The sequence below is a fragment of the Cervus elaphus genome, chromosome 15, assembly GCF_910594005.1.
Source record: "Cervus elaphus chromosome 15, mCerEla1.1, whole genome shotgun sequence".
NCBI lineage: Eukaryota > Metazoa > Chordata > Mammalia > Artiodactyla > Cervidae > Cervus > Cervus elaphus.
This window is the reverse complement of record NC_057829.1, coordinates 12,112,370-12,134,393: the sequence shown is the minus strand read 5'-3', so window position 1 is coordinate 12,134,393 and position 22,024 is coordinate 12,112,370. Positions and strand designations below refer to the sequence as shown.

At 47.0% G+C, this 22,024-nt stretch overlaps 1 long non-coding RNA gene across 3 annotated transcripts; it reads left to right on the top strand.

The window, feature by feature from the left end:
- The first annotated feature begins 25 nt into the window (after positions 1–25).
- Positions 26–21,508, top strand: LOC122709581. Of its 3 annotated transcripts, XR_006345577.1 has the most exons (4): positions 26–616; positions 1,675–1,769; positions 2,460–2,590; positions 20,658–21,508. It is a non-coding gene; the product is annotated as an uncharacterized LOC122709581 (long non-coding RNA). The 3 variants fall into 3 exon arrangements; XR_006345576.1 differs by lacking the exons at positions 2,460–2,590; positions 20,658–21,508 and adding an exon at positions 2,652–3,588; XR_006345575.1 differs by lacking the exon at positions 20,658–21,508 and having other exon boundaries at positions 2,460–3,588.
- Positions 21,509–22,024: the final 516 nt, after the last annotated feature.

The window sequence follows — 22,024 nt, the reverse complement described above, 5'->3', positions numbered from 1 at the left end:
GGGCGGGTCTGGCGAGGGGCGCCGCCGAGCCGGGGGCGGGGGCGCGCGGGGAGGCCGGAGGGGCGCGGCGGGCCTGCAGAGGCTGCAAGGGTCGGGGAGGAGCCGGCGGCCCGCAGGCCCGGGGGTGACAGGGAGGGGCTGGGGGGGTCCGGGGCTGAGCCAGCAGGGTCCGCTCCCTCACAGAGGAGGCTGAGCGCCCGCCTTGGAGAGGAAGGCCGTCCTTTGCGAGGCGGGCCGCCTCCGCAAAGACTTGGTCGTTGTCATCTGGGGCACTCGGCCAAGGAAGGACTTCCTCTGAGCTGTAATAATCAACCCGGGTCGGGCGGAATGTGTAACTAGGAGGCGGTGGCCGCAGGTGTCCAGCGGGAGGCCAGCGCTGCCGGCTGGGAGGCAGGCTGACCTGCCGGGGACGGAGCTTTCACTCCTCACCTACGGGGCCCTCGCCGGTGAGGCTGAGCTGGCGTCCGGGGAAAGCTGGCACAATCTCAGGATGTACCTGTTCCGAAGAGTCCCTAGAAAACTGTAGTCATCGCCCCTCTGCACTCCAGTTTAGGGGAGTGTGGCCTTTGGACAGGAAGCATCTCTCGGCCCTCAGCCGCGGGTGCATTTTCTACGGGTAGGAGTCGTTGGTTGAATATTTTGATGTAAGGAGCACAGCTGAATTCAGAATCCCCTTCTGTTGGCAATGTAGGGATAAACAGGAAGAGATTTTTGGATGGGATTTTGCTCCATTGGAGCATGATCAGGACCACGTGGTATCGCATAAGACTCAACCTTGTTTAAAAGACACAGAATGCTGAGGGGATGCCCTGGCTAAGCTCCCAAGTGACTTGGATGGTGGGGGCAATGCCAGAAAATACATTTTATTCAAGTCCATTTGAGTATGTCCTCCAAATTGGCATCAGTCCTTCCCTAGGGTCATTCCTCTCCTCCCCAGCGGCTGTCTGGCTCTACATGGTTCCTCTCTCTGATTCTCCTAGAAAATAGATACTCTGCTTCTACATCACAGAGGAGCCCTTCCCCCGCCCCCTCCCCGCTGAGCAATGTGGTAGGAATTGTAATTCTCTAGGATTATTTTGTATGTATCCCTGGTTCAGTGGCCGGAACACATTGTTGCTTTCTTCAGGTTAGGTTTGATCTACACTGCTGAGTATAGTAGTCTTCCTCTGTTTAGAGCTATTTCAGAAGAAAGATGGTGATCCCATTCTTTACATCTAAGTGTTCTTGTCAGGAACTTCTGTGGATGACAAGAAAGAAATCAACGAATTATTGAAACTGGACCTGATGAACTGTGAAACCTGGACAGGGTGACAGAAATAAAAATTAAATGACTGTTTCAAAAGTGAGAGCAGTTTTCCTTAGAAGACGAATACTTAGATGAGCCTTCAGGAAAGACTGTTTTGGAAAAACCACCCTGGAGAAGCCATTTTTGTTTTAGTTTGCAAATATAAAGCCAAACATCACAACTGGAAGGGGAAATACTCAAGAACTGAGGTTTGAAGGAGTCAGGCTTACTTGAATAATGTGAAAGGTGATTTGCATCTCAGCAACTTTTGTTTCTCCTAAGTGTTCTTGGAGACTGCTTTGATTCTGAGGACTGATGATTGTGTGTAAGGGAAACTACCACAAAATTAATTTGTGTTTTTTTTCAGCTCTTCTCTCCTTTCTCCTCAGGGAAGGCTTCCATAAGCCAAGGCACACTGGAGCTACTTCTGAGGGAAATGAAGGGAGAAGGATTTCTTCCAAAATAGATACTACCTCCTCCTCAGGTCAGCTGGCACTTTCCTTTTTGTTCCCTGACATGCCTCACATTTAACAAGCAATTAGGAGCTTTGGAGACTGCCAGGCTCCCAAAAAGTCCTGTTCCCCAGGACTGGCAGAAGCCCGCATGGGCGGGGACAGCGGGACAGATGGGCTCCTATGCACAGGGCTGGACCTGGAGCAGTGGCCTCATCCCCTGGAGAGGCCTTAGAAAGATCTAGGGGTGAGAATCCTGCATGACCCTGACATTTCAGGGACAGTGACACTGGGAGCAAAAGGACGTGGCATCTTGGCAGTGTCAGGCTTGGCGGAAGGCACTGGTCACAGTCTGTGTCCCAGCAACTTTCCTTGCTAACTGGAGGTGAAGAACAGGAGCCAACTTGTGTTTGAGTGTTTGGGGACTCAGAAGTATCTGGATGATACTGTGAGAAGGTGCCAAGTTCTGCACAGGTTGGTGGAGGCTTGAAAAGGTCCCTTAGTTAAACACTCAGGCTGGTGACACCTGTGACATATATAACTCATATTTTGAAGGTGGAGGAGACCAGAAGCTGCTGGACTGGTTTGCCTTCTAGGGCCAAACAGAACTACCTCTGTAACGGGATGTGTGTGCTGTCAGGGGGTATTCAGTCAGCATGGGCTAAGTTGGCTACAGTAACAAAGAGGCCCCAACATGTCCGTGAAGGCCCTCTCTCCCTCAGACTGCCTGCCCCACTCCCTCGTCCTGGCAGAGACTCGGCTCCGCGTGCTGTTGGCAGACCCAGGCTGACCCAAGGCTCAGCTGTGCGTGGACTCCCACCATCTCTGGGGCAGAAGAAAGACATGGTGCCACGTGAATAGCTTGTGAGGACCGATTGGGAGCTGACAGAATCGCTTTCATTGACATTTCACAGGTCAAAGCAAGTGGTGTGGTTACAGCTCAGGCGGAGAGCACAATGTCATTCTTGCTCCAGAGGGAGAGAAGAGAGAGGGCTGTGGAGAGACGTTTCCCTGCCCTCCCCTGCCACCTCCGCCCCTGGGACTCTCACCTGTGCAGGAAGCTCTTTCTGCTTTTATTTTGAACAATTGCACTGAAGTATAACTGACATTTAAACTGCACACTTCAGTGATTTTTGGTGTCTGTGTATACCTGTTGTCACTGCTACTTGGATGTCCCTTTAAGGTGGACAGAGGCATTTTTTAATGATTCTGTTTCATCTGCTTTTTGCTTATTAGGAATAAGTACATGTGAGATTATGTTCGTGGTTGTTTTAGGGTCTCTAGTGGTAGTTTAGTGGTTGTTTTAGGTCTTGGGGCTTCCCTGGTGGCTCAGATGATGAAGAATCTGCCTGTAATGCAGGAGCCCTGGGTTCGATCCCTGGGTCGGGAAGATCCCCTGGAGAAGGGAATGGCTACCCACCCCAGTATTCTTGCCTGGAGAATCCCATGCACAGAGGAGCCTGGCGGGCAGAGGAGCCTGGCGGGGTACAGTGGGGTCACCAAGCGCCAGGTATGACTGAGCAACAGTCACTTCACTTTGGGTTCACTTGGTGTTAGAGTCCGCCTGCCAATACAGGAGACACAGGTTCAGGCCCTGGTCTGGGAGGATCCCACATGCCGAGGAGCAGCTGGGCCTGTGTGCAGCGGCTATCGAGCTTGCGCTCTAGAGCTCGGGAGCCACAGCCAATGATGCCAGAGCACCTAAAGCCCCTGCTCTGCAACAGGAGAGGCCACGGCATTGAGCAGCCCTCATACCACTGCTGGGGAGTAGCCCCTGCTCGCTGCAACTAGGGAAAAAACCATGTAACAACAAAGACCCAGCACAGCCAAAAATAAAAGATTTTCTGAAAAGAACAATTTTATGGTAAATTCTTTACCTTATCACTGTCCACCTTCCATTCCCAGCAGCTCACCCCTAGCTTCCCCACCCTCTGTGCTGTGCATCTTCTATCCTCACATTTCTTATACACCCCATGGATGTTGTTGTTACTGTTTTTGCTTTAAGCAGCCAGTTTACTCTCTTTTTAAAACTGTGATAAAGTTCCTCTCATGAAATTGACCATCTCAACCATCTGACTTGAAGAGTACAGTTCAGTCATTCAGGCCCTCTGTGACTGTCAGGGATTGGTCTCAGCAGCCCCTGTGGATACCCAAATCCTTGGATGCTCAAGTCCTTTGGATAAAATGATGTGCAGTTGGTCCTCTGTTTCTGTGGTTCCACAGCCACAGATTCAACCAACCATAGAGGAAAATTTCAATCAGTGGTTGGTGGAATCTGTGGATGTGAAACCCATGCATATGGAGGGTCCACTCTATATTTATTGAAAAAAAAAATCCATGTATAATTAGACCCCTGCAGTTCAAATCTGCAGTGTTCAAGGGTCACCTCTATTTACAGTGTTCAGCCATCACATCCTTCATTCACAATATTATTTCCATCTTGCAAAAATGTAACTGTACCCATTAAACACTGACTCCCATTCCCCTTACCCCCTACCCCAGACAACGACCATTCCATTTCTCTGTCTACAAATTTGACTGCATCGTGTGAATGCAATCACATATTTGTCCTTTTGTGACTGGCTTATTTCACTGAGAATCATGTCTTCCAGGGTCATCCATGTTGTAGCCCATGTCAGAATCACCTTCTTATATATTCCACTGTATGTTTTACCACATTTTCCAGCAAATTCCTTGTTCAACAATAAAAGCAAGCATTTCATACTTAGCCCATAGGTAGCATATCTAGGATTCCCCAGTTCCTGGTGAGAATGCAGATCTCCACTGCTGTGATTCCCCTTTTGCCTGCAGGACTTGCCCAGCGGATCTTAAGCACAGATCTGCTGGTGGTGAGTTATTTCAGCTTGCGTATATCTAAAACAGTCTTTATTTCATCTCTGTTTTTGAATATTTTTGATAAATTTTGATTTCTAAATTGATGTGTTTTCCCCCCTTATTAAAGTATTCTCTGGCTTATGTTGTTTCTGGTCAGAAGTCTGCTGTCACTCTTATCTTTATACCTTTGTAGGCAAGGTGTCTTTTATCTCTGCCAATACTTACGATTTCATCTTCATTGCTGGTTTAAGCAGTTTGATTATGATATGCTACAGTGTGCTTTGGTGTGGTTTTCTTCATGGCTTTTGTCCTCCAGTTTCATTAAACTTCTTTAGGTATGTGTGTGTGTGTGTTTCTAGTTTTTATCAGATTTGGAAGTTTTTCAGCCAGTATTTCTTCAGGTTTTCTTTCTGCCCCTCCCCTTCTTCTGCACTGATGACTTAGATCACCCATATATTTGAATTTGTTCCATTAGTGGCTACTCTGTTCATTTCTGGCCAGTCTTTCTTTCTGTTCCATTTTGGATAATTTCTGTTGCCCTGTCTTTAAAGTCACTAATCTTTCTTGCAGTGTTTCATCTGCTGTCAACCCCACCCAGGGTATTTTCTATTTCAGACATTGTGGTTTCATCTCTGGAAGTGGGTCTTGGGTGTGTGTGTACCATGTTCAGTACTTGGTCTCTTATCCTCACTCGCTTCCTCATTAGTTGATCTCATCCGGTCGCAGGGCTTTAAATATCTTGTCAAGTTGATCCTTCCAGATCTTCCTCTTGCCTCTTGTATACAATCACTTACTTGGTGTCTCTCACTTAAACACATATGAGGTTTCTTAATACCCAGAAAATAAAACTGAAACATCAAAGTTCTCAACAAACCCGTGCCCTCCGTGGGCCTTCCTGTCTCGGCACACGGCAGTTTGCTCAGGACAGAACCTTGCAGTCCTCAACTCTACTCTGTCGCGCCTGCCTGCATTTGACCCCCAGCAAGTCCCCTGGGCTCCACCTTTATCATCTGTGCTGCCCTCCCCGCATGCCCTCTGCTCCTCACTGGACTCCCTGCGTCTCTCCTGACCTCCCTGCCTTCTACTTTCTATATAGCTGCTGCAGCAAACCTGTTAAAGTGTAGATAAGCACAACATACAGCTTATTAAAAAGCAGAGACATTACTTTGCCAACAAAGGTTCTTCTAGTCAAAGCTATGTTTTTTCCAGTCGTCATGTATGGATGTGAGAGTTGGACTGTGAAGAATGCTGAGTGCAGAAGAATTGATGCTTTTGAACTGTGGTGTTGGAGAAGACTCTTGAGAGTCCCTTGGACTGCAAGGAGATCCAACCAGTCCATCCTAAAGGAGATCAGTCCTGGGTGTTCATTGGAAGGACTGATGCTGAAGCTGAAACTCCAATACTTTGGCCTACTGATGTGAAGAGCTGACTCATTTGAAAAGACCCTGATGCTGGGAAAGATTGAAGGTGGGAGAAGAATGGGATGACAGAGGATGGGATGGTTGAATGGCATCACCGACTCAATGGACATGAGTTTGAGTAAACATGAGTTGAGTAAACTCAGAAGCTCTTTATTCATTTGGATTAATGGACATGAGTTGGTGATGGACAGGGAGGCCTGGCATGCTGCAATTCATGGGGTCACAAAGAGTCGGACATGACTGAGCGACTGAACTGAACTGAAGCAAATCATAAATAGTCCTTTAGAGCAGCTGATGATGGTGGGGTTAGGGGGCGATCATGCTCTGCTCAGAACCCTCCTCTCATCACTTGCCAGGGCTCTGTGTCTGCCTCTCCTCTGATACTCTCCTCCCACCACCACCCTCACAAGTGGTCTCTTGGGTCTGCTCGCACAGGCCTTCTCCTTGTGCTTGAACACACAGGGCGTTCTCTGGCCTCAGAGCCTTTGCAGTGATCTTTCCTCTGCCTGGAATGCTCTTGTCCCAGACATCTCCATGCGTATATCTCCAGAGCCTTCATGCTTTCTGCTTAGATGTCACCTCACCTTCGGGCCCTCGCTTTCAGATGCAAATAGTGATTCCTCCCCTCCCTGGTCCTTCACACATCTCCTACTTTGCCCCCCCACAACCGCAGCATTTACCCTGTGCATCATTTATTAGTATTAATATGTTGTCTGCTGTCCTCTAGGCTGTAAGCTCTGTAAAGGAGGGGGATGCATTCGTCTTATTCCCTCTTCTGTCCTCATACCTAAAATAGTACTGGTCACATAGCTTCAATAATTAAAAAGCTGTTGAATGAGGAATGACTGGAATAAAACTCAGAAGCTCTTTATTAACTTGGATTAATTTAATATAATGAACTTAATTTTAAACTTGTTGATTTATGGGAAATTTGAAAGTCAGTGTTTTATATGCCACCATGTAATTATGGAAAGACTGCAAGAAAGCCATTTGAAAGTATCATCTAATGCTACTTATTGAGGACTTAAACATCAGATGTAGTGCTAAGTGCTTTACATGTATTATAGAGCCCAATGCTCACAACAAACTCATAAGGTAGGTATCATCTCATTTTGCAGGTCAGGATTAAAGGTCTGAATGGGTATATATTTTGCCCCAGTATGTATCAATGTTGGGATTTTTCTTGAAAGCCAAACTAAACTAGACATGTCTTCCTTTTTTCTATAATCTGGGTAAGAGGGAAAAATGCAGTATAAAAGCAATCAAAAACACAGAAGCATGACTTGAAAAGGCATTAAGCTGTTTCAGGTTGGGGAACCTAAGAAACAACGCCCCGTGTGGGTGCTGGCTGTCTCTTGGCCCCCACGACGCCTGCCCGGCAGCTCTTGTCACCCTCCTTTGTAGCCAAGGACGTGCCAATCCAGCTCTGCCTGGGCACCACCGTGCTGAATGTATGCAGCTGTGAGAGGGAGAGAGTTCACGGGAGCACTTCTGGTTGCAAGACAGAATAGACACTGAAGACCAAGCTCAAGGCTTTGGACTTCCCCTAAAAGCACGCAGGCTTGTTGCCCTGACCAGGCTATATGGCAAACGCTCTATGTGAGTACACAGTGGACAGTGTTCAGTTGAAGATGGAGCTGTGGGTACAATTCAGTGACATGGTTATTCCCCACCTTCATCTTTTAATTTGAAAGTTGCCAGTGAATCTTCCATTAGTTCTAATGGTAGTGCTTCTCTGCTTATTTCTGAATTTAATAACATTTATATTCAGGGATTATTCATGAATTCTTTTAATTTTTTTTCAGAAGAAGAAGATTTTCTTGTTCCTCATTTTATTATATTTTCTGTATCAGATTAACTATCTGCCTGAGTATACTACAAAACTTATTTTCTTTCCATTTTTCTGATTAAAATACCATGGAATTATACTTATTATATTTTTCTATTTCTTTTCTCTGTGTGTGTGTGTGTGTGTGTGTTAGGGGCTTCCCTGGTGGCGCTAGCAGTAAAGAACCTGCCTGCCAATGCAGGAGACATAAGAGATACAGGTTCCATCCCTGGGTTGAGTAGACCCTCTGGAGGAGGGCATAGCAACTCACTCCCGTAATCTTGCTTCGAGAATCCCGCAGACAAAGGAGCCTCGAAGGCTGTGGTCCATAGGGTCGCAAAGAGTCAGAAACAAGTGAAGCGACTTAGCACGCATACATATGTGTGTTAGTTGCTCAGATGTGTTCGACTCTTTGTGACCCTATAGACGATACTGAAGTGGTTTGCCATTTTCTTCTCCAGGAGACCTTCCTGACCAAGGGAAAGAGCCCAGGTCCCCTGCATTGCAGGCAGATTCTTTACTGTCTCAGCCACCAGGGAAGCCCCTTTCTTTCTATACTATGTTTCAAATCACATGGCCTATTGGTAGCCTGATTTCTTGCTTAAAAGATGGTTTGCAAGAATAAGTGCTTTTTAAAAAAATTTTTTGTTATGTTGTTATTTCAGATTTTCTCCCCAGTCACCACCAAACTAATTTTACCTGAATTTTCTTTTCTGGACTGATTTATTTTTACTTTAATCAGCTTTGTGTGCATGTGTGCTAAGTCACTTCAGTCATGTCCAACTCTTTGCAACCCCATGGACTATAGCCCGCCAGGTTCATTTGTCCAAGGGATTCTCCAGGCAGGAATACTGGAGTGGGTTGCCATGCCCTCCTTCAGGGGATCTTCCCAACCCAGAGGTTGAACCTGCGTCTCTTATGTCTCCTGCATTGGCAGGTGGGTTCTTTACTACTAGCGTCACCTGGGAAGCTGTTATCAGCTTTCTTGTTGTTCAGTTGACCAGTTGTGTTGACTCTTTATAACCCCAGGGGCTGAAGCACACCAGGCCTCCCTGTCCCTCACCATCTCCTGAAGTTTGCCCAAATTCATGTCCATTGCATCGGTGATGCCATCCAGCCATCTCACCCACTGTCTTCCTCTTCTCCTTCTGCCCTCAGTCTTTCCCAGTGAAAAAGGGACTTTTCCAATAAGTTGGCTGTTTGCATCAGGTGACCAAAGTACTGGAGCTTCAGCTTCAGCATCAGCTTTATCCAGGTCATCATCACTGTCATTTATGCTAAGTTGTGTCCAACTCTTTACAATGCTATGGACTGTAGCCCACCAGGCTCCTGTGTCCATGGGATTTTCCAGGCAAGATTACTGGAGTGGGTTGCCATTTCCTTCTCCAATAATCAGCTTTCCTGAGGTATGATTTACATGCAACAAAATTCACCAGTTTTATATAGAATTCAATGAGTCCTGACAAATTTCATACAGTCATGTAACAACCAAGGGAACATTTCATGCAAAGATGAGCACAATAAAGGACAGAAATGGTATGTACCTAACAGAAGAAGATATTAAGAAGAGATGGCAGCAATACAAAGAAGAACTGTACAAAAAAGATCTTCATGACCCAGATAACCCTGATGGTGTGGTCACTCACCTAGAGCCAGGCATCCTGGAATGTGAAGTCAAGTGGGCCTTAAAAAGCATCACTATGAACAAAGCTAGTGGAGGGGATGGAATTCTAGTTGAGCTATTTAAAATACTAAAAAATGGTGCTGTGAAAGTGCTGCACTCAATATGCCAGCAAATTTGGAAAACTCAGCAGTGGACACAGGACTGGAAAAGGTCAGTTTTCATTCCAATCCCAAAGAAAGGCAATGCCAAAGAATGTTCAAACTACTGCACAATTGCACTCATCTCACATGCTAGCAAAGTAATGCTCAAAATTCTCCAAGCCAGGCTTCAACAGTACATGAACCGTGAACTTCCAGATGTTCAAGCTGGATTTAGAAAAGGCAGAGGAACCAGAGATCAAATTGCCAACATCTGTTGGATCATCGAAAAAGCAAAAGAGTTCTTTAAAAACATCTACTTCTGCTTTATTGACTATGCCAAAGCCTTTGACTGTGTGTATCACAACAAACTGTGGAAAATCCTTAAAGAGATTGAAATACCAGGCCACCTGACCTGCCTCTGAGAAATCTGTATGCAGGTCAAGAAGCAACAGAACTGGACATGGAACAACAGACTGGTTCCAAATCGGGAAAGGAGTATGTCAAGGCTGTATCTTGTCACCCTGCTTATTTAACTTATATGCAGAGTACATCATGTGAAATGCCAGGCTGTATGAAGCACAAGCTGGAATCAAGATTTCCAGGAAAAATATCAATAAACTCAGATATGCAGATGACACACCCTTATGGCAGAAAGTGAAGAAGAACTAAAGAGCCTCTTGATGAAAGTGAAAGAGGAGAGTGAAAAAGTTGGCTTAAAGCTCAACATTCAGAAAACTAAGATCATGGCATCTGGTCCCATCACTTCATGGCAAACAGATGGGGAAACAATGGAAACAGTGAGAGACTTTATTTTGGGGGGCTCCAAAATCACTGCAGATGGTGACTGCAGCCGTGAAATTAAAAGAAGCTTGCTCTTTGGAAGAAAAGCAATGACCAACCTAGAGAGCATATTAAAAAGCAGAGACATTACTTTGCCAACAAAGGTCCATCTAGTCAAAGCTATGGTTTTTCCAGTAGTCATGTGTGAATGTGAGAGTTGGACTATAAAGAAAGCTGAGTGCTGAAGAACTGATGCTTTTGAACTGTGGTGTTGGAAAAGATTCTTGAGAGTCCCTTGGACTGCTAGGAGATTCAACCAGTCCATCCTAAAGGAAATCAATCCTGAATATTCATTGGAAGGACTGATGCTGAAGCTGAAATTCCAATAATTTGGCCTACTGATGTGAAGAGCTGACTCATTTGAAAAGACCCTGATGCTGGGAAAGATTGCAGGCAGGAGGAGTAGGGGACGACAGATGATGAGATGGTTGGATGGCATCACTGATGTGATGGGCAGGAGTTTGAGTAGGCTCCAGGAGCTGGTGATGGACAGGGAAGCCGTGGGGTCCATGGGGTCACAGAGTCAGACACGACTGAGCGACTGAACTGGACTGAACTGACTGAACAACCAATAACAACCATCGTGAGATAGAATCTTTATGTCACCCTAAAAGCTCTTTCATGCTTGTTCCCAATCCTCTCTAGGCTGATTTTTAAGAAATTCTGGTAGAAGATTACTGGATTTCATATGGGAAAATATAATGTGTTCTGTGAAATTGCGGGGCAGGGAGGGCAGATTTTCCCACTGTGAGGACACCTGCCTTATCCTCCATCTGCAGCCTGCCCTCCCTCCTCCAAACTCGGAATTTTCTGTTGGTCTCCACATCTATTTATTTGGACCCAAACTGTGCCAAATACCACCTCTATTCCTCTATGAATTTTCCAGGGCTGTTGTGACAAAGTATTAATTCCATAGACTCAGGGGCTTAAATAGTAGACGTTTACTGTCCCCCAGTCTTGGCAGCAACATGACCCAGATCAAGGTGTGGGCAGGGTTGGCTCCCTTTGAGGCTGGGGAGGGGGATCTGTTCCCGCTGCTCCCAGATTCTTGTGGTCATTGGCACCCCCCATCTTCATTTTCATGTGGTCTGTTCCCTGTGTGTGTATCTGTGTCCACATTTTCCCTTTCTTTAAGGACGCCCGTCATATTGAATTAAAGCTGCCGCATGTGTGCTAAGTCACTTCGGTCACGTTTGGTTCTTTGAGACCCCACAGGCTGTCGTCCGACAGGCTCCTCTGTCTGTGGGATTCTCCAGGCAGGAGTGCTGGAGTCGGTTGCCATGCCCTTTGCACATGGTCTTCTCAACCCAGTGACTGAACCCGCATCTCTTAGGTCTCCTGCATCGGCAGGGGGGTTCTTTACCGCTAGCACCACCTGGGGCCTACCCCAATGACCTCAATGGATAACATCTGCAACAAACCTGACCCAAAATAAAAGTTCACTTTCTGAGGAACTAGGGGCTAGGACTTCAACATGTGGGTGTGGGGGTGGGGACACAATTCAACCCATCAGTAACACTTTTCATCACTCAAGTGCCGCACGAGGGTTCACAGTATGTAGGTCCCACTGTCTTCTTGCTTCTGCAGAGTCTGAAACTGTAAACACTTAGGAGACTGGTGGGAACACATATTCTGGATCCCAACTCCAGGGCCTGTGATTCACTGGTCCTGCATCAGGGCCCAGGGATCTGCGTATTTTTTAACCAACTTCTCAGTTTTCTGATACAGGTGGTCCCTACACATGAGGAATCCTGGTATGGGCTGGGTGGGGTGGGCTTCCTTACAGAAGGCCTTGGGCCCTAGCTGCCTAAGGGACACGCAAGGGAGCAGGCAGAGGCTAAGTAGAGTATTTAAATGCAGTGGGTGTTGGGGCTACCCTGTCTGGAAGTGAGGATGTCTTGCAGGGAGGTAGTCCTCTGGTTAGAAGTATAGAAGAGCTGAAAATACACCGTGGCCTAAAGTTCAAGCTATCCATTTTGGGGGGCTGCTCTCTCCCCTTGAAGAACGCTCCCCCCACTTCGCAGTCAGCAGAGCTCTCCAGGGCTGCAGCCACGCCGTGTGAGCCGTCAGAGGTGGGGAGACAGTGGGCGTGCAGGGCCCCCTCCTCGCTCTCTCACCATCCTCAGGAGGCTCTTGAAACTCAGGACTTTCCCTGATCCCCTTTGTTGAGATGGCCTATCTCCATTCTTACAGCCCGATTTGTTCAGTTTCTTTCTTTTAGTTTCCTGACTCCGTGATTGAGCGATGGCTCAGCGTCACTGGGCCGGGAGTCTGGAGCCTCAGACCAGGGGTGTCTGAGGACCCACGTGACCGCTGCTGTGCTCCCTTCTTTCCCCCTCTAGCACCTGCCCTGGGTCCAGGCACTTTTTAGATGCCCTCGAATGTGTGTGGGATGAGTGACCGGGTCAGTGGAAGCTGGTGCCACCTGTGTGGGGACAGGAACAGTGGCTGTGGAGATTATGTGAGTGTGTTAGCCTCTCAGTCCTGTCTGACTCTGCGATCCCCGAGGACTGTAGCCTGCCAGGCTCCTCTGTCCATGGAATTCTCCAGGCAAGTATACTGGAGTGGGTAGCCATTTCCTTCTCCAGGGGATCTTCTCAACCCAGGGACTGAACCCAGGTCTCTTGCATTGCAGGTGAATTCTTTGCCGTCTGAGCCCCCAGGGAGGCCCCATGGAGACCATGACAAGTCTTTAAACCATCCCAGGGGAGCCCCAGTCCGTGCCAAGGCTGCAAGCCAGCATCTCCAGGATGGGTGAACCACTCAGGGCTGGGACTCAGGGACAGTTATTCTGAGGCTGCTTCTGTGGGTTTTCCTGCTGCCCTTTCTTGCTCAGCTTACAAGCTGCACATGGAATGTGGGTAATGAGGGGCCTTTCTTCAGTACTGACCCTCAGGGAACTGGTGATTTTCTTTGTTGGATATGTGGTCTGGGGAACTTGAGGGCTTTCTGGGACCTGGTGTGTTATGGACTTGGGAGCGAGTCTGTGGGACATGAGGAAAGAGAGTGGGGTGAGGGGGCGGGTGGGGGAGGACGCAGTGGCCAGAGCACACTTCTGTTCTTGGGCAGCTTCGCTGAGTTGAAATTCCCTTAGCAAGATAGGAGCTTGAGCCAGTCTTAGAGGGATGACCTCCTGCTCCTCCATGTACTTTTGTACTCACTTGAATCTTAGGGTCAGTGGGCGCTCCTGGCCCCTCTAACTGAGCTCATCCCAAGGGAGTGTCCCGAATAAGTACCAGGGAGACACCCTCTTCCTGAAGAGCCTGGCAGCACAGGGTGTCTCCAAGTTTTTGGCTCCAAATGTGGGAGCGGTGAGTTTTAAAGTTGCTCAGAAACCTGTAATTGGAAAACCAGTAAATCCTTGAATCTCTCTGGACTATCAAATGGGAAGATCCTAATTTAAGAAATAAAAATTTTTTTCATTTATTTTTATTAGTTGGAGGCTAATTACTTTACAATATTGTAGTGGTTTTTGCCATACATTGACATGAATCAGCCATGGATTTACATGTGTTCCCCTTCCTGATTCCTCCTCCTGCGTCCCTCCCCATCCCATCCCTCTGGGTCTTCCCAGTGCACCAGGCCCAAGCACTTGTCTCATGCATCCAACCTGGGCTGGTGATCTGTTTCACCCTTGATAGTATACTTGTTTCAGTGCTGTTCTCTCAGAACATCCCACCCTCACCTTATCCCACAGAGTCCAAAACTTTGTTCTGTACATCTGCGTCTCTTTTTCTGTTTTGCATATAGGGTTATCGTTACCATCTTTTAAAATTCCATACATATGCGTTAATATACTGTATTGGTGTTTATCTTTCTGGCTTACTTCACTGTGTATAATGGGCTCCAGTTTCATCCATCTCATTAGAACTGATTCAAATGAATTCTTTTTAATGGCTGAGTAATATTCCATGGTGTATATATACCACAGCTTCCTTATCCATTCATCTGCTGATGGGCATCTAGGTTGCGTCCATGTCCTAGCTATTATAAATAGTGCTGCGATGAACATTGGGGTGCACGTGTCTCTTTCAGATCTGGTTTCCTCGGTGTGTATGCCCAGAAGTGGGATTGCTGGGTCATATGGCAGTTCCATTTCCAGTTTTTTAAGGAATCTCCACACTGTTCTCCATAGTAGCTGTACTAGTTTGCATTCCCAGCAACAGTGTAAGAGGGTTCCCTTTTCTCCACACCCTCTTCAGCATTTGTTGCTTGTAGACTTTTGGATAGCAGCTATTCTGACTGGCGTGAAATTGTACCTCATTGTGGTTTTGATTTGCATTTCTCTAATAACGAGTGATGTTGAGCATCTATTCATGTGTTTGTTAGCCATCTGTATGTCTTCTTTGGAGAAATGTCTGTTTAGTTCTTTGGCCCATTTTTTGATTGGGTCATTTATTTTTCTGGAATTGAGCTGTAGGAGTTGCTTGTATATTTTTGAGATTAATCCTTTGTCTGTTGCTTCGTTTGCTATTATTTTCTCCCATTCTGAAGGCTGTCTTTTCACCTTGCTTATAGTTTCGTTTGTTGTGCAAAAGCCTTTAAGTTTCATTAGGTCCCATTTGTTTATTTTTGCTTTTATTTCCAACATTCTGGGAGGTGGGTCATAGAGGATCCTGCTGTGATTTACACCAGAGAGTGTTTTGCCTATGTTCTCCTCTAGGAGTTTTATAGTTTCTGGTCTTACATTTAGATCTTTAATCCATTTTGAGTTTATTTTTGTGTATGGTGTTAGAAAGTGTTCTAGTTTCATTCTTTCACAAGTGGTTGACCAGTTTTCCTAGCACCACTTGTTAAAGAGGTTGTCTTTTTTCCATTGTATATCCTTGCCTCCTTTGTCGAAGATAAGGTGTCCATAGGTATGTGAATTTATCTCTGGGCTTTCTATTTTGTTCCATTTATCTATATAAGAAATAAAATTAAGAAACAATTCATGAAAGAGTAATAAACCAACACATATTATAGAGTTATTGTCTGGTCAAGGGGTGCCCCCTCGTGGTCATTTGTGAATTCTCCCAGGCTGCACTTCAGGGCAAGGAGGATCCCAAGAATTCCCAGGTTAGGCCCAGTTCAGTGACTGTCTGTAGATTGTCTACTAGGCAAGAAAATAACTATGAAGGTTTTCTGGGTTAATTTGTGTCCCTGCAAAAGATATGATGAAAACCTAAGCCCTGGTACCTGTGAATGGGACTTTATTTGAACACAGGGTCTTTGCAGGTATAGTTAAGATGTAGTTAAGAAGTGAGATCAGGTCTTTAGAGTGGACCCTTACTCCAGTAACACTGTGTCCTTAAAAGAAGAGAACAGAGACACAGAGTAAGTTGGGGTCACGTGAGGATGGTGGCAGAGATTAGATGGTGCAGTCACAGCCAGGGGACTTGTGGGCAAGACCAACACCAGGATCTCGGGAGGGTGTGAAGCACATCTTCCCTCAGAGCTTCCAGGAGGACTTTGCTGACGCCTTGAGTTTGGACTTCCAGCCTCTGGATCTGTGAGTGAATACCTTTCTACTGCTTTGAGCCATTCTCTTCATGCTACTTTGTTATGGCAGCCCCAGCAAACTAACACAGAGAGAGGCTGGGATTGGAATCAGAAGACCTGTTTTGAATTCCTGTTACCACTCACTACCTCTGTCACCTTGGACAAATCATTTCAGTTCCCCTGGGCGTCAATTTTTTGAACTACGAAATGGGAAAATACAAGTGTTTCCCTTACCCTAAGTTTCCTGTGAAGATGAAGTGTGACCATGCAATCTGTAAGCTTTAGAGTGTGATGCAAATGTTATATTGTTATGGAAGGGAAGCTGGGAGGTTGCGCAGTGCAGAGTCTAAGAGCTAGGCTCTGATGTCCATTTGCCTTGGTCCATGTGCAGAAATATCATAAAGACAGGATTATTAAATGAGTCAAAGGAGTGATGCCCAGGAATGGAGTTGGAGGAAGTTAAAGGGATCTGTCATTTATTGCCCTGTGACGAATTAGACCAAAACTAGTGTCTTAATACAATAAGTGTGTTGCTGCACACAGATTCTGTGACTTGGGAATCTGGAGCAATTTAACTAGACAGTTCTGGTTTGGGGTCTCCTGAGAGGCTGCAGCGTCTGAAGTTCAGACGGGCTGGGGCTCGATGCCAGGGCGGCGCCCTCACGTGACTGCTGATGGGAAGCCTCAGGCCCTTACTGCGTGGTCTCTGTAGGTCCCCGTGAATGATTTCCTGACTTGGCACCTCCTCATGCTTCCCACTGCCCTTGCCTGCTTACCTCACCACCTTCTTCCCTTCCCAGTGGTACTGACCTTAACAGGGCCGCAGACTCACTGAGGGACACTCTAGTGAAGCCCAAGCATCCACAGCACAGAATGTCCCAGAGAGAGTTTTGAGAGGCTCCAAGGTCCACAGAGAGCTCTGTGAAACACAAATCCTACTGGGTGACTTCCTGTTTAAAATCCTTCCATGACTCCCAGACCCCCAGGATAAAAACTCCTTCATGGCCCAATCTGATTGCCACTTACTTTTATTAATATCCGCAGCAGTGCTAACATCACACTCACAGTCCTCTGTAGGTGGGGACTTCTCACACTCTTTCCCATCCTTCAAAGACCCCCGCAAGAACTGAGTTTTACTCTTCCTGTTTTGGAGACAAGGAAAATGCTAGAGCCGAGATATGGCTCATCTAAAACCATATCTTGGAAAGAAGCCAATTTGGGTTGTATTGTCCATTACAAAAAAACAATCTGAGTTAAGGAGACAGAAACGAAGGTGGCTCCTCTGGCTGACTCATGTCCTATGGCTGACAGTGCCCTCTGCTGCAGGGTTCAGAGTCGGGGTCGCAGACGTTCACTGTATGCCTGTCAGTTCCGGGTCTGTTCTGTTCCCAGGGCTGCAGGAGCGCGCCAAGCCATGGTCCTGCCCCCTGCAGCTCGCTTATATGTTGGAGGAGACAGAACTCGAGGGAAATAACAAGTCAGTACGGAATGTGTCCTCTCTGGGAGAAGAGGGGGTAGTTCCACATGCTGGAGAGCGGGGGCTGTTGCCACCATCCTCCACGATGATAGAGGCTTGTGCGGCAGGGGCAGTGAAGTAATGGGAAGTAGATGGGTTCTGGGTGTATTTTGAAGGTAAAATCAACTGAATCTGCTGATAGATTAGATGTGAGAAGTGAGCAAACAGTGTCTCCAGGCACTGGCCTGAGCCATGGGGTAAACAACATTTCTATTATCTGAGAAAGAGAAGCTGCTGGTTGGGGTGGGCGGGGAGAAGGGAGCAGGACTGGGGGTTCTAGCGATCAATCACTGAGTGACAGACCATCCTGAACTCAGTTCTGTTCACGAGCCTCCTGTGCGGGCAGAGCTCAGCGGGGACCTGGCGGGCGAGGCGGCTCGCGTGCTGGCTGGGCCGGCCGAGGCTCCGGGCACGCCTGCTGCTGACACGGGCTGTTGGGTGGAACCCCCACACCTAGCCTTTCTGCACCAGTGTTTTGTCCCTCCCTGCCGGGAGGCCAGGCTCCAGAAGTGAGACTCAGATGAGGTGGAAGGGTGTGGCATTTTATGCGCCAGCCCGAAGTCCCTTGGCTCATTCCTACTCTCCTCTATTGCTTGACGGAGTCATAGAGGTCTGCCAAGCTCAAGGGCAGGGGACAGGGACCCTGGATCTCCATGGGGCGTGTCAGCATCACATTCTAGAGGAGTATACGGGGTGGTGGATATCCTGTTGCCCTTTTGGGGAAATACATCCTGCCACAGGAGGAATGCGGAGATCAAGATCTGTCAAGTGTGAATTGGGATGCTGTGCAAGCAGGTGGATTCAGGAGTCAAAAGAGGTCAGAGTCAGAGAAATAAAATGTGAGGCTGCTGTATACTGCTGGTATCACAGCTATCTGGGATGAGTGGAAAGGAAGGGGGTTATGAAGCCTGGCAATACTTACTGTGCCGTGAATACATATATTCTCAGCGTCGTGGGAGACGGTTTGTGGAGACTGTGCAGCTGGGCTCGCTGCTGATATTAACGTGGATTTCAGCTCAGTTTCCGACTCTGCATTTTAATCTCCCTCCCAGTGCCCTGGTGCCAGAGCCCTAGGATCAGATCTAACGCAGTCCCGTTTGTCCCCAGGAAACTAGCCTCTCTGCTGTGCTTTGGAAGTACCTACAGGCTACCCCTGTGAAACAATAGCCATGAGTGTTTAGATTCTTATAAAACCTAAAATCTTCAAAAGGGCAATATTGAAAAATAAAGAAATGAATTATTCCATTGTTGAGCAGCTTCATGTCAGAGTAAGAAAGAACAAGAAATGATGATGGTTAAAGCACTCAGTTGAGATTATAAAGATGAAGAAAGAAATGAGATAAGAATGCCATTTTTCATCCTTAAGAGATCAGATGATGCTTAGAAGCAAGGCTCTAGTAAAGCATCAGGAGATCTCTATTTTATGATCAGACTACACAAGCTTCCTGCAAGGAGATCCAACCAGTCCATCCTAAAGGAGATAAGTCCTGGGTGTTCATTGGAAGGACTGATGCTGAAGCTGAAACTCCAATACTTTGGCCACCTCATGTGAAGAGTTGACTCATTGGAAAAGACCCTGATGCTGGGAGGGATTGGAGGCAGGAGGAGAAGGGGACGACAGAGGATGAGATGGTTGGATGGCATCACCAACTCGATGGGCATGAGTTTGAGTAAACTCCGGGAGTTGGTGATGGACAGGGAGGCCTGGCATGCTGCGATTCATGGGGTCGCAAAGAGTCGGACACGACTGAGCGACTGAACTGAACTGAACTGACACAAGCTTCCTAGCATTATGCATAAAATATTCCATAATCTGACCCTTCTCTTTCCTGTCTCGTGTGATAGCAACCCCCGTTAAGCCCCATTATATTCTGGTTACTCCACTCAGATCCCCCAAACCTCCACATCTGCTCACCTCTCCAGGGCTTTGCTCCCCTTTTTTATTTCTGGCATGCTCCTACACATCCTTCAAAGTTCATCTTAAATGTCCCCTGCCCTGTAAATAGGTGTCCCTATAGTCTTTGGTAGTCCTGTAAATGCTTGTCCCAAGCAGCATCAGTCGCTTCAGGGCTGTAACCCCGGGTACTCTTTTCAGCATCCTGGCACCCAGCAAAGCTGGGCACAGAACAGTTAAATCACTGTACGTTTTGCTTTTGGAATGGATACTCTAAAACTTTAACACTGCACTCTGGCACAGAAAAGCAGTTTGTTTCCACTCCCATTTCTTGGTCTTCCTTCTAGACTTGCCTGCGTGGCTGCTGAGGGAGGCCTGGCCCTACTGCTGAGCTCCGTCACCCACTCGTAGGGCAGCCCCACGGCCTAGACCTGAGGACAGTGTTGTCCCCAAACTCAGCTTCGTTTCTGCCTGCTTCATAGGTGTTGGTGAGCAAACCCTACAAACTCGCCAATTTCCAAGTCATCGGGAGGCTGGCTCTTACCCTGAGCTGCCATAGCCCAGAGTCTGTTGGCTTCTGTTCATAAAACCTGAACTCTGGACAATCAATGGGCTTAACAAATCATTTTGATTAACTAGATTCATGAGCTACAGACGCTGGTCCTTAATGTAGCTGTAAGAAGCTTGACGGGGACTTCCCCGGTGGTCCAGCAGTTAAGAATCTGCCTGTCAGTGCGGGACAAGTTCGACCCCTGGTCCAGGAAGATCCCACGTGCCATGGGGCAATTAAGCCAGAGAGTTACAACTGGAGAGCAGCAACTTTAGGCCCAGCACAGCCAAAAATAAAAATAATAAAGTAAACACATAAATGACAGTAACGTCAAGACGCTTGAGGAAAAAGGGCAGAGGGATATATTTGAAGTACCTTGTGAAAGCGGCGTGGCTATAAGAACACATGACTTTATACATAGCTCTGATATTTTTAGTTATTTAGATCTAAAATGTTGTGTTTAATTTCTGTTGCACAGCAAACTGATTTGGTTTTATATATGTATATACATATATATATATATTGTTTTTCATGTTCTTTTCCATTATGCATTATCACAGGATGTTGAGTCTAGTGTCCTGTGCTATATTACTATATATAGTATAGTATATACTTTGAGTTTCATCTGCTAACTCCAAACTCCCAATCCTTTCCTCCCTCAACGCCCTCCCCCCGGCAACCGCAAGTCCATTCTCTTTGTCTGTAAGTTTATTTCCATTTCACAGGTATGTTCATTTGTGTTGTTTTGGATTCCACGTGTCAGTGATATCACACGATGCTTATCTTTCTAGCCTGACTGCCCTGGGTCTGACGGCCCCCTGAGACAGCCGCCTCGGTGGGGTCCTGTGACGTCACCCTCAGCGCCTCCGGGTGTCTCCGTGGGGCCTGGCAGAGCTGACCACCCCGTACCCAGGGGCAGTGAACCTGCGGATTCCCCCGTCACGCAGCGTGGACTCACTTAACGGTCGCCGAGCCGGTAGCAAGAGGTGGAACCTCTGAGGGCAGCCCTCCTCTAGGAATCATTGTTGGCTGGCACTGAACAAGCCCCAGTTGCCAGAAGAGGCAATTGGGCATTTTCCTGTTTACTCGTGTGTCAGCTGCCAAAAACTGCCAATAAGTCAGTGTTTTGGAACCTGGAGTGTATTTCCTAGAAACGATGTCGTGTGTGATGGTGAGGTGGCAGCCAGCTCAGTTACACGGATTCAGCTCTTAGGGACCTCACCTATTAATCCTGCAAAGACTGGCCAGTCGTCTGGGAGCGTTCATGTGTGTGTGTGTATGTGTGTGGGGGGAGGGTCAGGAGACATTGACGGGATCTCACTCCTCCTCCCCCAGGAGCCCAGGAGCGTCACAAGCTCCCTACCCTCTCGCCAGCCCCCATCACAGAGGCTGGAGAAGCCCAGGGGCAGGAGGAAGTGGGTGGGTGGGAGCCGGTGTGGGGTGGGCTCCTTCCTGCCCGGGAGCCACGAGGCTGCATCCAGTTCTCAGCTGACTCCTCTCTATTATTGAACATAATAATGTTTATTGTTGTTCTTAATCCAGTAGACATGGTAGTTCATTTTAGAAAACTTAAAAAACATAGAAGGAAGGACGTTTAAACATCGCATATTCTCACCAATTTGGTGTACAGACTTTGAGTGTTTCTGTTCATGTGTCTATGCATAGATTTATGTATATGTTCAATACACTTTGCAAATGATATATTGTGAATATGTTTTTGTGTCATTATTTTCCCGCAGCATTTCAAAATGGATAGATACACCATAATTTATTTTATCGACCTCCTGTGGTTGGTCTATTAGGTTTGCTACCAAGATTACCCTGTGCTTTGCATGGATCCACTGTCATTTCCCTGGATGATTCGAAAAGAAGACAAGGTGTGTATGTGAGTTCAGGCGTTCAGTTAGTACCAAGGTGCCTCTGCCCACTTCCCTCCCCTTGTGAGTGGGGAGGCTTATCTCCACCTTTCCACCACATCATGTCAAAACATTTACACACTCTTTACTAAATTGATAAGCAAAACATTGTGCTGGGCTTTGAGTTTGTTTCTTTTCTGAGTATCGATGAGCTTGCACATTATTATATGTTTATTAGCCCTTTTGTGAATCACTTCTTTCTTTAAATCAAAACACTGGTGTCCTTGGATTGTTATGGCCCT